Here is a 14539-nt window from a genome sequence, read left to right as displayed (position 1 = left end):
GACCATCGGGTTCTTGGTCACCTCCCTGACTAATGCCCTTCTCCCCCGATCACTCAGTTTAAATAGCCGGCCAGCTCTAGGAAGAGTCCTGGTGGTTTCGAATTTCTTCCACTTACGGATGATGGAGGCCACTGTGCTCATTGGGACCTTCAAAGCAGCAGAAATTTTTCTGTAACCTTCCCCAGATTTGTGCCTCGAGACAATCCTGTATTGGAGGTCTACAGACAATTCCTTTGACTTCATGCTTGGTTTGTGCTCTGACATGAACTGTCAACTGTGGGACCTTCTATAGACAGGTGTGTGCCTTTCCAAATCAGGTCCAGTCAACTGAATTTACCACAGGTGGACTCCAATGAAGCTGCAGAAACATCTCAAGGATGATCAGGGGAAACAGGATGACACCTGAGCTCGATTTGGAGCTTCATGACAAAGACTGTGAATACTTATGGACATGGGATTTCTCAATTTTTTTATTTTTAATAAATTTGCAAAAACCTCAAGTAAACTTTTTTTCACGTTGTCATTATGGGGTGTTGTGTGTAGAATTCTGAGGAGAAAAATGAATTTAATCCATTTTGGAATAAGGCTGTGACATAACAAAATGTGGAAAAAGTGATGCGCTGGGCATACTTTCCAGATGCACTGTATATAGCGTCGCAGAACTTTTTTTTTTTGCAGCCTTTTGCACCATTTGTTTTTTATTTGTTGTGTTTTTACATTTATGTTTGCACTGGAGGAGCTGCTTTTAATCTCATTGTACATGTGTATAGTGACAATAAAAGGCATTCTTCTCCATTGTATTCTATTCTATTTCCAAGCCAGAAAGTTGGGAGATGTCTGATGCCAACATAATGCGCTTACAAGGTAATAGGTGAACTTTAAAGGCAGAGCTTTGCCGTAATCAGCATGGTGGCGCAGTGGGTAGTGCTGCTGCCCCTCAGTAAGGAGACTTGGGTTCGCCTCCCTGCGTGGAGTTTGCATGTTCTCCCCATGTCTGCGTGGGTTTCCTCCCACAGTCCAAAGACATGCAGGTTAGGTGCATTGGCAATCCTAAATTGTCCCTAGTGTGTGCTTGGTGTGTGTGCCCTGCGGTTTACTGCCTTGCTCCCGGTGTTGGCTGGGATTGGCTCCAGCAGACCCCCGTGACCCTGTAGTTAGGATATAGTGTGTTGGACAGTAACTGACTGACTGGCTTTGCCATAATGGGTATAATCTGACAAGTGGAGTCGCTCTAGAAGATGCACTCCTACCATGTCTGAGACGTTGTGTCGAAATGGCGGTAGTGGTTCAGGCCTCTGCCAGCCTGACAGGATCAGCAACAAGTGTTGATCAAACAGTAAGAACATTCAGATCTTGTGTCCTAGAAGAGTCTCCGGCCTCTACGTTCAAGTTTGTTGTCATGTGTATATTAAACAATGACATTTTTACTTGCATGTCTTCACAGAAAAGTTGTCAATAATACCAGCAAAACATACACACACACACACACAATGTATGTAACCTAAAATGAATTTATATACAATATACAGTATATTTGCAAAGATTTCTTTACATACATACAGTGTGTGCTATGCTCAGACATATTCTTATGACTAGCTGTTCAGTTACCTTATGACCTGTAGACAGAAACTGTCTCTGAGTCTACTGGTGTGATGCCAATGGAGAGGAGTGGGAACAGGGGCTGTGCAGGATGGCAGAAGTCTTTACTACTCCAGTTTGCCTTTCTAAGAAATTGAGTGATGTTTATTATGTCATGAACAGAAGGCACCTCATCATGCATTCACCTGGTCAAACTATAGAAAGAAAGAAATGCGGGCCACGCTGACCTCTGGTCAGATCAGGCTAAACAGCACAGAGTCAGATTCATTCAGATGAGAGGTTCATGCCATGTCAGAGTTAATAAAGAAAGAAACGTGGGATACCGACTTATGATCAGATCAGACTAAACAATTCAGAGTCAAGTTCCAGTAGTTGAAGGGCTCAGGTCAAGCTAAGTAAAATAAAAAAAAAACATGCAGGACAATGACACACAATCAGATCAGACAAAATGGCACAGGGTAGGGTTGTTGTAGTTGAGAGGGCTCAAGCCAAATCAGACTATACAGCAAAAGAAATGCGCGGGCCAGTGACGTATGATCGGATCAGACTAAAGAGTTCACACTTGAGTCTCTGTAGCTGAAGGACTCATGCCAGACCAGAGTTGGGTAAACGTGGCTCAGCAGTCTTATGCTAGGTCAAAAGAAAGAAAGAAAGAAAGAAAGAAAGAAAGAAAGAAAGAAAGAAAGAAAGAAAGAAAGAAAGAAAGAAAGAAAGAAATGTGGGCCAATTACCTTTAATCTGATCAGAATAAATTGTACAGAGCAGGTTTCTTGTAGTTGAAATGGCTCAAGACAAATCAGACTATGCAGTAAAAGAAATGCGGGCCAGTGACGTATGATCAGATCAGACTAAAAATATTCAGCGTGGGTTCTTGTAGCTGAAGGGCTGGGGTCAGGTAAGACTAAATAAAAAATGAAATGCAGGACACTAACCTACAATCAGATCTGACAAAATGGCACAGAGTAGGGTTGTTGTACTTAAGAGGACTCAAGCCGATTCAGACTATACAGCAAAGGAAATGCAGGCCACTGATGTATGATCAGATCAGACTAAAGAGTTCATAGTTGAGTTCCTGTAGCTGAAGAGCTCATGCCAGATCAGACCAGATTTGGGTAAATGTGACTCAGAAGAAAGAAAGAAAGAAAGAAAGAAAGAAAGAAAGAAAGAAAGAAAGAAAGAAAGAAAGAAAGAAAGAAAGAAAGAAAGAAAGAAAGAAATGTGGGCCAATTACCTTTAATCTGATCAGAATAAATTGTACAGAGCAGGTTTCTTGTAGTTGAAATGGCTCAAGACAAATCAGACTATGCAGTAAAAGAAATGCGGGCCAGTGACGTATGATCAGATCAGACTAAAAATATTCAGCGTGGGTTCTTGTAGCTGAAGGGCTGGGGTCAGGTAAGACTAAATAAAAAATGAAATGCAGGACACTAACCTACAATCAGATCTGACAAAATGGCACAGAGTAGGGTTGTTGTACTTAAGAGGACTCAAGCCGATTCAGACTATACAGCAAAGGAAATGCAGGCCACTGATGTATGATCAGATCAGACTAAAGAGTTCATAGTTGAGTTCCTGTAGCTGAAGAGCTCATGCCAGATCAGACCAGATTTGGGTAAATGTGACTCAGAAGAAAGAAAGAAAGAAAGAAAGAAAGAAAGAAAGAAAGAAAGAAAGAAAGAAAGAAAGAAAGAAAGAAAGAAAGAAAGAAAGAAAGAAAGAAATGTGGGTCAATGATCTCTGATCAGATCAGACTAAAGGGCACTTACACTTAAAGAGGGCTCCAGCCAGAACAGACTATACACAAAAATAAAATTGCAGGCCACTGACGTCTGATCAGATCAGACTAAAGAGTTCAGAGTTGGGTTCTTCTAGCTGAAGGGCTGGGGTGAGGTAAGACTAAATTGAAAAAAAAGAAACGCAGGACACTAACCTACAATCAGATCAGACAAAATGGCACAGAGTAGAGTTCTTGTAGTTAAGAGGACTCAAGCCAAATCAGACTATACGGCAAAAGAAATGCAGGCCACTGACATATGACCAGATCAGACTAAAGAGTTCAGAGTTGGATTCCTGTCTCTGAAAGGCTCAGGCCAGATCAGACTTAACACAAACAGAATTATGGGCCATCGTCACACAATCCAATCAAACTAAACTGTTCAGAGCTGGGCACATGTGGCTCTGGGGTCTCATGCCCAGTTAGGTTAAACAGTTCAGAGTTGGGTTCCTGTAGCTGAAGAGCTCATGCCAAATATGAAGAAACAAACGCAGGCCACTGCCCTACAGTCAGATCAGGCCATAGAGTATAAAGTCAGGTACGTGTGGCTCATGAGGCTCATCCCTTACCGGACTAAATAAAGAAATGCAGGCCACTGACATATGACCAGATCAGACTAAACAGCGGAGGGGGCTGTTGGCGCTGGCACTCCCCTTGCTTGGTTTCAATTCTATGTGCAGTACTGTACTGGGTGCCTGATGATGGTGGAAGTCACTACTGTATCTATGGGCTCACATTCACATTCATGGAGGCAGACACAGTCCTGTTTAGCTGTCCTCTTATCTCTACGTCATGAGCTTTTGGTATTCCAGTTTACCAAGGCACCTGTTTCTAGCAAGCTGGTCCCAGTCAGTTTCAAGGTACTGGTACCTCTGGGGTCCCTGGTATTCCAGTAGGGTGAGTTACCGGCACCTGTGGGGGATGCGGCACACCTGTGCGTCAACGGCTCCCAGCGGAGGTGGCAACATCCCCGTCCCTCAGGCCCCCCGCCCGCGGTTGGTGTTAGGTGTCACCAGCTGGGAGTGCCTCATTTTGACACACAGAGCTGCACTCTCAGGCTTGGCTTACACGCCCAACGTTCAGCACAGGATTAGTGGGCGGGGATGAGGACGGAGGGTTTTGGCATTCTGCAGCCAGATAGAGGCCTGAATTGCGTCTTTGTGGAGGCTGGGATAAGGTTTCGAAGGTATGAAAAAGAAAGAAAGAAAATCAATTCTCCTTGAGACGATGAATGAGGGGGTCATGCTGGCAATGCGATCCTGCGCCTCGGGGACTCAGCGCGCCAACTCATGGGCCGGCGGTGAAAGTCAATTCCACCCCAGTGCTAGGCCAGTGCACCACTCCTGGGAGCGCACCTTTCAGGGGGGTGTGAAAAGGAAGAAAAGAGTTTGCAAGCGTGTCCATCTACGTGTGCAGGTACTCACAACACACTCACACACACACACGTGTGCCTTGATGAAACAGACCAGGAGCACCTGTGTCACCTCCCAGGTGTATTCTGACTGCTGTGGTCCGGCAGGGAACTAGGAAATGTATTGACCCCACTTAGGTTATTTTTAACAACTGGATATACTTTATAGGAAATTGGAAAAATGAAGAAAAGCACAGCAAATCATTGAAAGAAATCAAACGTAGAGACTGAAAATCACTTCAAAAAACTGCAGGCCACTATGGCAAGATTAGACTAAATACAAAAAGAAATGCAGGCCACTCCACTGTGATAAGATCTGACAACAAATGTGGACCACCGGGCGATGACAAGATCAGACTAAATATGAAGGCAAACATCAGATGCTGAACTGTTATCAGATCTGACTAAGTAGAAAAAGAAAATTGGGCCATCAAACTCTGACCAGATCAGGCTCAACGCAAAACACAAATAAGTGCAGGCCACCAAAGAATGACAAGATCAGACTAAAAACAGAAATAAATGCTGGCCACTGAACTTTTACCATATCTCACTAAATACAAAAAAAAAATGTGGACTATCAAGTTTTAGCCAGATCAAAGTAAATACAAAAGAAAATCAGGTCACCAAACTGTGACAAGATCAGGCTAAATAAAAAACAAATTCCCAATGCCGAACCATGATCAGATCTGATGAAATATGAAAAGAAATACAGGTCACCAAACTGTAACCAGATCAGTCTTAACACAAAACATAAATAAGTGCAGGCCACCAAAGAGTGTCAAGATCAGACTAAATATAGAAATAAATGCTGGACACTGAACTTTCACCATACCTCACTAAATACAAAAAGAAATGTGGGAATATTTTGTCCAGATCAAACAAAACATAAAAAGAAATTCAGGCCACTAAACTGTGACCAGATCAGACTAAATAAAAAACAAATTCCAAATGCAGAGCCGTGATCAGATCTGACGAAATACAAAAAGAAATACAGATCACAAAACTGTGACCAGGTCAGTCTTAATACATAAGCAAATGCTGGATACCGAAATGTGATAAGATCAGGCTAAATACAAAAATGAAATGCAGGCCACTAAGGTTTGACAAGATCAGACTAAATGCAAACACAAATGCCATATGCGGGACTGCAACAAGATCAGACTATATACAAAAAGAAATGCAGCCCATGAACTGTGACAAGATTAAACTAATACAAATACAAACCCTGAACACTGAACTGTTATCAGATTTGACTAAATATGAAAGAAAATTCAGGAATATGGAACTGTAATCAGATCTGACAGAATACAAAAAGAAATTCATGTCATCAAACTGTAATCAGATCAGGCTAAACACAAAACATAAATAAGTGCAGGCCACCAAAAAGTGACAAGATCAGAATAAATACAGGAATAAATGCTGGGCACTGAACTTTTACCATATCTCATTAAATACAAAAAGAAATGTGGGCTATCAAGTTTTGTCCAGATCAAATAAAATATAAAAACAAATTCAGGCCACTAAACTGTGACAAGATCAGACTAAATAAAAAGCAAATTCCAAATGCGGTACTGTGATCAGATTGGATGAAATACAAAAAGAAATGTAGATCACCAAATTGTGACCAGGTCAGTCTTAATACAAAAGGAAATGCTGGATACCGAAATGTGATAAGATCAGAATAAATACAAAAAAGAAATGCAGGCCACTAAGGTTTGACAAGATCAGACTAAATGCAAACACAAATGCCATATGCGGGACTGCAAGAAGATCAGACTACATACAAAAAGAAATGCAGCCCATGAACTGTGACAAGATTAAACTAATACAAATACAAACCCTAAACAGTGAACTGTAATCGGATTTGATGAAACACAAAAAGAAATTCATGTCATCAAAGTGTAACCAGATCAGGCTAAATACAAAACATAAATAAGCGCAGGCCACCAAAGAGTGACAAGATCAGACTAAATACAGGAATAAGTGGTAGACACTGAACTTTTACCACATCTCACTAAATACAAAAAGAAATGTGGGCTATCATGTTTTGTCCAGATCAAACTGAATATAAAAAATTCAGGCCACCAAACTGTGACAAGATCAGACTAAATAAAAAAACAAATTCCAAATTCGGAACTGTGATCAGATCTGACGAAATACAAAAAGAAATGCTGGTTAACGAGCTGTGATGAGATCAGATGAAAAACAAAAAGAAATACAGATCACCAAACTGTGCCCAGGTCAGTCTTTATACAAAAGGAAATGCTGGACACCAAACCGTGATATGATCAGGCTAAATACAAAAAATAATTCAGGCCACTAAGGTTTGACAAGATCAGACTAAATGCAAAATCAAATTTGAAATGCCAGACTGCAACGAGATCAGACCATATAGAAAAAGAAATGCAGCCCATGAAATGTGACAAGATTAAATTAATGCAAATACGAATACTGGACACTGAACTGTTATCAGATTTGACCAAATATGAAAGAAAATTCAGAAATATGGAACTGTAATCAGATCTGGCTGAGTACAAAAAGAAACTCCAGCCACTGAGCCGTGATAAGATCAGACTAAATACAAAAATAAATGCCAGAATCCAAACTGTTATTAAATCTTATTAAATAGAAAAAGAAGTTTGGCCCATCATACTTTAATCAGATCAAACTAAATTCCAAAGGAAATGCAGGCCACCAAGTTGTGACAAGGTCAGACGAAAAACGAAAACAAGTTCCAGACAAGGAACTGTGTTTAGATCTTAGCAAGGCCAAAAAGACACGTGGGGTCCTGATTTGTGGCAGAATCAGGCTAAATACGTTAACATTATTCAAAGTTATTGTCTGTTATATCTGCATTTTTATTACACTTTAATTTAATATTGTTTGTTGTATCCCCTTGGGATTAATAAAGTATATCTATTAAATAGTGCCTTTCACATCTATCTATCTATCTATCTATCTATCTATCTATCTATCTATCTATCTATCTATCTATCTATCTACTGTATCTAAATACAAAAAGAAATGCAGGCCACCACACTGTGACCAGATCAGCCTAAAAGCAACAGAAAACACCAAAATGTGATCAGATCTGACTAAATACAAAACACAAGTTCCATAGAATGAACTGTGATTGGATCTCACCAAGTCCATAAAGAATTCTGGGTTCCTGAGATATCGGTAGAATCAGGATAAATACAAAAAGAAATGCAGGCCACCAAACAGTGACCAGATCAGACTAAAAACGATAGAAAAAGAGAGAGCGCAAAAAGTGATCAAATCTGACTAAATACAAACAGAAATGCCAGCCACTTCACTGTGACAAGGTCATACTAAATGCAAAAACAAAGTCTGGATACTTAACTGTTATCAGATCTGAGTAAATGCAAAAGAAAATTTGAGCATATTGAAATGTGATCAGATCGGGCTAAATACAAAAAACAAATGCGGGCCACTAGACTGTGACAAGATCAGACTACATACAAAAATAAAAAGCCAAACCTTGAATTGTGATCTGACTAAATACAAAAAGAAATGCAGGCCACTGAGCTGTGACAGGATCAGACTAAATACAAAATGACCCACGGGCCACTAGGCTGTGATCAGATCTGACTCAAAGAAACACCGAGTTTTGAGCTGTGATTGCAGCTAAGTGTAACACTGCCCATTGTTCTGTGACCACATAAAGGAAAACATTAAAAGAATATAATGCAGGCCACTGAACCAAGTTAAGATCAGGCTAAACACAAAGAAAATAAAAATGCAATCCCAAGCTTGACTAAGTTAGATGAATGTCCAAGAGTAATACAGGCCCCTCAGACTGTGACTGGATCAAATTAAACACACAAACAAACAAAAAAAAAATCAGACCTCTCATATCAGACAGATGGTTGAGAATAATACAGGCCATCGAACTGTGACGAGGTAAGGTGAAATGTGAAACGTGAATTGCAGGCCAGTGAGTTCTGATCAGAAAATGAAAAAAAACACACATAAAGACTTTAAGAGCTTTCCTCTTTTATCAGAATAAATCAAAAGGACAATGTGTGACCAGGTCAGACCAAATGGAAATTCTGTTCACCAAACTGTGATCAGATCAGGCTAAATACAAAGAAAAACACGCCGAGGACACTGGACATTGAGTGTTGATCAGCTTAAAGTAAACACAAGAGAGTTTGGCTCTCTGAGTTGTGAATAACTGAGACTATTGCGCTCTACCCAGATCAATAAAATGCAGGCCACTGAGATGTGATCACATCAGACTTAATACAAGGTCTGCTAGAGACCTATGAGTGCAATGAAATGTCTCCCAATGTGCAGGCCTCCAAACTGTAACTCGATCAGACTCAAACAAAGTTATACAGACTCCCTTGAGCTAAGACAGGATCAGATTAGAGGAATGCGGGCCCCTGAGCTATTATCAGATCAGGCTTAACACAAACAGAAATCTAGGTCCTCTGAGCGATGAATGCATTAAAATGCATGTCTAAGAGTGATATGGGCCCTTGAGCTGTGTACTTGGATCAAATTAAACACAGACAGGAATGGAGGCCTCTGAGCGGTGTTCAGATCAGTCCACCCACAAAGAGAACTGTCTTGTAGACATTCATGCAAGTCATATAAATGGCTGAAAGTAATATAGAACACCCCCCCCCCCCCCCCCCAAATCTGTGACTTGATCATACTAAAAAAAATTGGAGCCATCTCAGACTTAAAAAAATTGAGTAATGCAGGCCACTGAGCTACGGTGAGGTCAGACTAAATGCAAGAACTCTGCGGTTGATCATATCAGACAAATGGAAAATTGTAACGCAGGCTCCAGAGTTCTGACTAATGTCTGGAGTTAAAGTAAGGCCCTGTAGCGAGAGAGAGAGAGACAATGGATGATTTTTACACACAAGAAAGAATTTCCCTGGATTCTGTATATGTAACAAAGGTGACCCTGTTAACCTATAATGCCATTCCCCATGTGTGACCAGATCAGTCTAAACATAAGGAGTAACACAGAACACCAAACTGATCAGATCAGGCTAAACCCAAAGAGTCAAAAAGAGCCGTGAGCCTGATGCAGTCAGTCAAATGGCTAGATAGACTGTTAACTAGAGCAGCTGTGAGAAATGCAGGCTGCAGAGCTGATCAGATCAGACTAACATAAGGAATAATGGTAATATCAGAGTAAACCTAAATAGCAACACAGACCTTTGAACCCAGTTCCGTCAAACACATGGCTGAGAGTCATGCAGGTACTCGATCAGAATAAAAAATATGGTGCAGGAAATGCAGGCCACAGAGCTGCGATTGGATTAAATTGACGTAAGGAGTAACATAATCCTCCAGGATGATCAGATCAGGCTAAACTCAACGAGCTTTGCAGGCCCCAGGTACTTAACCAGATCAGCCATATTTTAACAGAAAACTTCATCTCTGTACTGGCATAAGATTGGCCTAAACATAAAGAGTAACATAGGATTTCCAAGCTGATCAGATCAGGCTAAACTCAAAGAGAAACACAGACGTCTGAGCCTGATCCAGTCAGACAAACGGCTTAAAGTCACGCAAGGTGCTGAACTGTTACTAGATCAGAATACAAAATTGGTGTGTGAAAATCCAGTCCACATAGCTGTGACCAGATCAGACTAACATAAGGATTGACAGAGGCCTCCAAGCCGAACAGATCAAAAGAGTAACGCAGACCTCTGAGGCTGATCAAGACGGACATATTGCTTGGAGTAAACTGTTATTGGATCAGCACAATGAATTGTGATCAGATAACACAAATGAGTGTGAGAAACACAGGCCACTGAACTGTGAGCAGATCCATCTAGCCACAAAGAAACATGCAACTCTCTAAATTTATTCAGTTCACGCGAATGGCTGAGAGATGTGCAGATCATCAAAGTCATGACTAGAAAGCACTAAATCCATTCATTATCCAACCCACTATATCCTAACTACAGGGTCACGGGGGTCTGCTGGAGCCAATACCAGCCAACACAGGGTGCAAGGCAGGAAACAAACCCCGGGCAAGGAGCCAGCCCACCGCAGGGCACACACACACCCACACACCAAGCACACACAAGGGACATTTTAGAATTGCCAATGCACCTAACCTGCATTTCGTTGGACTGTGGGAGGAAACTGGAGCACCCAAAGGAAACCCACGCCGACACAGGGAGAACATGCAAACTCCACGCAACCCCGGTCCCCTAACTGCAAGGCAAGAGCACTAAATAAAAAAAGGAAATGCAGGCCCTGAGTAATAATATGTTCTATCCAACTTACTTGAAGCTCTGAACCTGACCTAATCAGACAAACTGCTAAAACACCTGGTCGACATTCTAGGAATGGCCTCCAAGCTGATCAGATCAGACTCAACACAAGTCAAACAAGCGACTGAGAGTCGAACAAAATCTTAAAATTGTGACTAGGTCACACTACATGCACTATGCTCAAAGAGCGTTGCAGGCCCAGGGACTGTGACTGGATCAGGCTTTATTTTAACAGAAGAAGCGATGGAGCCAGATCAGGTGACACACATGGAGTAATGTAGGCATTCAAGCTGATCCAGTCAGGCTACAAAGAGCTCTAAGCTTCACCAAGTCAGGCAAATGGCTATGAGTAGTGCAGGCCTACAGGCTACAACTAGATCATGCTTGTCTCAAAGAGCATTGAGCAGATCAGGCCATATTCTAAGAGATCAGTCAGTCAGTCATCGTCCAACCCGTAATACCCTAACACAGAGTCACGGGGAGTCTGCTGGAGCCAAACCCAGCCAGCACAGGGTGCAAGGCAGTAACAAACCCCGGGCAGGGCACCAGCCCACCACCGAGCTCTTCTAAGAGATGTGCAGCCCAGCTTAGTTCAGGTCAAGTCAAACCAATAGCTAAGAGTAATGCAAACCCCTGAGTTTTGGCTGTGTCAGACTAAACACAGATATACAGTAAGTCCATCCAATGAGCGATACGGACACTGGCATTTAAAAAGCAGGCACTCCCAACTCCACACACAGCTGCTTTCTTCAATGGATACACACTGAAGATACAAACTAAGAATATACTTTATGAGGAGGTCCTGGGTGGTGTCATAATCAGTACATCACTGTTTTCATCAAGGCAGTGTACTGAGGCAAACAAGAAAGCTAGTAGCGTGTTAGGTTATATAGCGCCCTGATATGTGAAGTACAAGTCAAGGGTGGATATGCTAAAGTTACGTAACACACTAGGGAGGCCTCACCTGCAGCACTGTGTGAATTTTTGGTCCCCATATTACAAATAAGACATAGCAACGCTAGAGAAAGTCCAGAGGAGAGTGACTAGGCCAATTCAGAGCTGAGAGGTATGAACAAAGAGGAATGACACAAGGGGCTGAACCTGGAAGCAAATGTAGGCTTGTGTTTCAAATTAGGAAGGGAATTAGTCCATTGGATCGAGACAGTCAGTTTAAATAAAGTCTTCACCAAGAACATGGGGACTCAGGTGTAAATGTGTTATGGTTAATTTTCACATAAATTTAAGAGAGTTTTTTTTCCAAGCAAAGGACCATAGGCCTTTGGACTGGATGATCATGTAACATGGTAGTGAGCAGGACTTTAGGGACCTTCAAATTTCACCTTTATATTATCTTTGGACAATCTCATTTAATAGGATGGATGAGCTTATTATGCTGAATGATTTATTTTCATTACAAATTCTTCTAATATTTTTAAGATCAATTTTTCAAATAGAAGCATTCACCACTCCCAGCAAGTCTCATCAAAGTGCCGCTGTAATTTGAAACTTCCAAGAGCCCAGCTAAGAGACTTGGTGCGGTTATAAGACTGCATTGTAGTTCCAGCTGAATTTGGATTTGGATGTCGGTGGTACCATATATGACACTTCACAGTTTATAAAATTTGAGGACTGCAGGCCCCCGGTACTGAATAGCAGGTTCAGACTCCATCCATGGAGGGCTTGCAGGTATTTAGGAGTAGCAGGGTCAGACTGTAACTGAGCAGGTGGCTGAATTCTTAAAGAATACATTCTGCTCTTGCTGGCTCCCGCCATTACCGGCCCCACCCTTTGGCAGCAGGTGTAGTCAAACAGGAAAGGGCACTGCTAAGTGAGCCACTTTGGGCAAAATTATGACAGTATGAGAAGTCCAGCTGAAAACTAAAAGGATCTGAAACATATCTGAATTAGACACATACCCCAGAACCCTGCTGCCCACCAAGTTATGATAAAAGCAGACTGTAGCATATGAAGACTGCAGGCCCCTGGGCTGTGGGACAGGATCAGGCTCCATCCAAGGAAGGAAGCAGGCCATAACAAGTAGGAGGATCGGGCTCAAAATGAGCAGGCAGCTTCATTCCTCATCATATAGATAGATAGATAGATAGATAGATAGATAGATAGATAGATAGATAGATAGATAGATAGATAGATAGATAGATAGATAGATAGATAGATAGATAGATAGATAGATGTGAAAGGCACTATATAGATAGATAGATAGATAGATAGATAGATAGATAGATAGATAGATAGATAGATAGATAGATAGATAGATAGATAGATAGATAGATAGATAGATGTGAAAGGCACTATATAGATAGATAGATAGATAGATAGATAGATAGATAGATAGATAGATGTGAAAGGCACTATATAGATAGATAGATAGATAGATAGATAGATAGATAGATAGATAGATAGATAGATAGATAGATAGATAGATAGATAGATAGATAGATAGATGTGAAAGGCACTATATAGATAGATAGATAGATAGATAGATAGATAGATAGATAGATAGATAGATAGATAGATAGATAGATAGATAGATAGATGTGAAAGGCACTATATAGATAGATAGATAGATAGATAGATAGATAGATAGATAGATAGATAGATAGATAGATAGATAGATAGATAGATAGATAGATAGATGTGAAAGGCACTATATAGATAGATAGATAGATAGATAGATAGATAGATAGATAGATAGATAGATAGATAGATAGATAGATAGATAGATAGATAGATAGATAGATAGATAGATAGATAGATAGATAGATAGATAGATACTTTATTAATCCCAAGGGGAAATTCCCATACTCCAGCAGCAGCATACTGATAAAGAACAATATTAAATTAAAGAGTGATAACAATGCAGGTATAACAGACAATATATTTGTATAATGTTAAAATTTACCCCCCCAGGTGGAATTGAAGAGTCGCATAGTGTGGTGGAGGAACGATCTCCTCAGTCTGTCAGTGGAACAGGACAGTGACAGCAGTCTGTCACTGAAGCTGCTCCTCTGTCTGGAGATGATCCTGTTCAGTGGATGCAGTGGATTCTCCATGATTGACAGAAGTCTGCTCAGCACCCGTCGCTCTGCCACAGATGTCAAACTGTCCAGCTCCATGCCTACAATAGAGCCTGCCTTCCCTACCCGTTTGTCCAGGCATGAGGTGTCCCTCTTCTTCATGCTGCCTCCCCAGCACACCACTGCGTAGAAGAGGGCGCTCGCCACAACCGTCTGATAGAACATCTGCAGCATCTTATTGCAGATGTTGAAGGACAGCAGCCTTCTAAGGAAGTATAGTCGGCTCTGTCCTTTCTTACACAGAGCATCAGTATTGGAAGTCCAGTCTAATTTATCATCCAGCTGCACTCCCAGGTATTTATAGGTCTGTACCCTCTGCACACAGTCACCTCTGATGATCACAGGGTCCATGAGGGGTCTGGGCCTCCTAAAATCCACCACCAGCTCCTTG

At 41.3% G+C, this 14539-nt stretch overlaps 1 protein-coding gene and 1 long non-coding RNA gene across 8 annotated transcripts in view; both read left to right on the top strand.

Annotated features, from left to right (window-relative positions):
* Positions 1-14539, top strand: part of znf385a (zinc finger protein 385A) — a 317688-nt gene that overhangs the window by 90881 nt on the left and 212268 nt on the right. The window lies entirely within an intron of this gene.
* LOC127527197 (uncharacterized) lies at positions 817-3710 on the top strand. 6 transcript variants are annotated; one of them, XR_007934500.1, is made up of 4 exons: positions 817-2233; positions 2282-2364; positions 2566-2662; positions 2962-3381. It is a non-coding gene; the product is annotated as an uncharacterized LOC127527197 (long non-coding RNA). The 6 variants fall into 6 exon arrangements; XR_007934499.1 differs by having other exon boundaries at positions 2278-2364; XR_007934504.1 differs by having other exon boundaries at positions 2274-2364.

This window comes from Erpetoichthys calabaricus, chromosome 3 (assembly GCF_900747795.2).
Source record: "Erpetoichthys calabaricus chromosome 3, fErpCal1.3, whole genome shotgun sequence".
In the NCBI taxonomy this organism is placed as follows: domain Eukaryota; kingdom Metazoa; phylum Chordata; class Cladistia; order Polypteriformes; family Polypteridae; genus Erpetoichthys; species Erpetoichthys calabaricus.
Note: the sequence above shows the minus strand (reverse complement) of the source record. Positions and strands in the feature narration are given on the sequence as shown.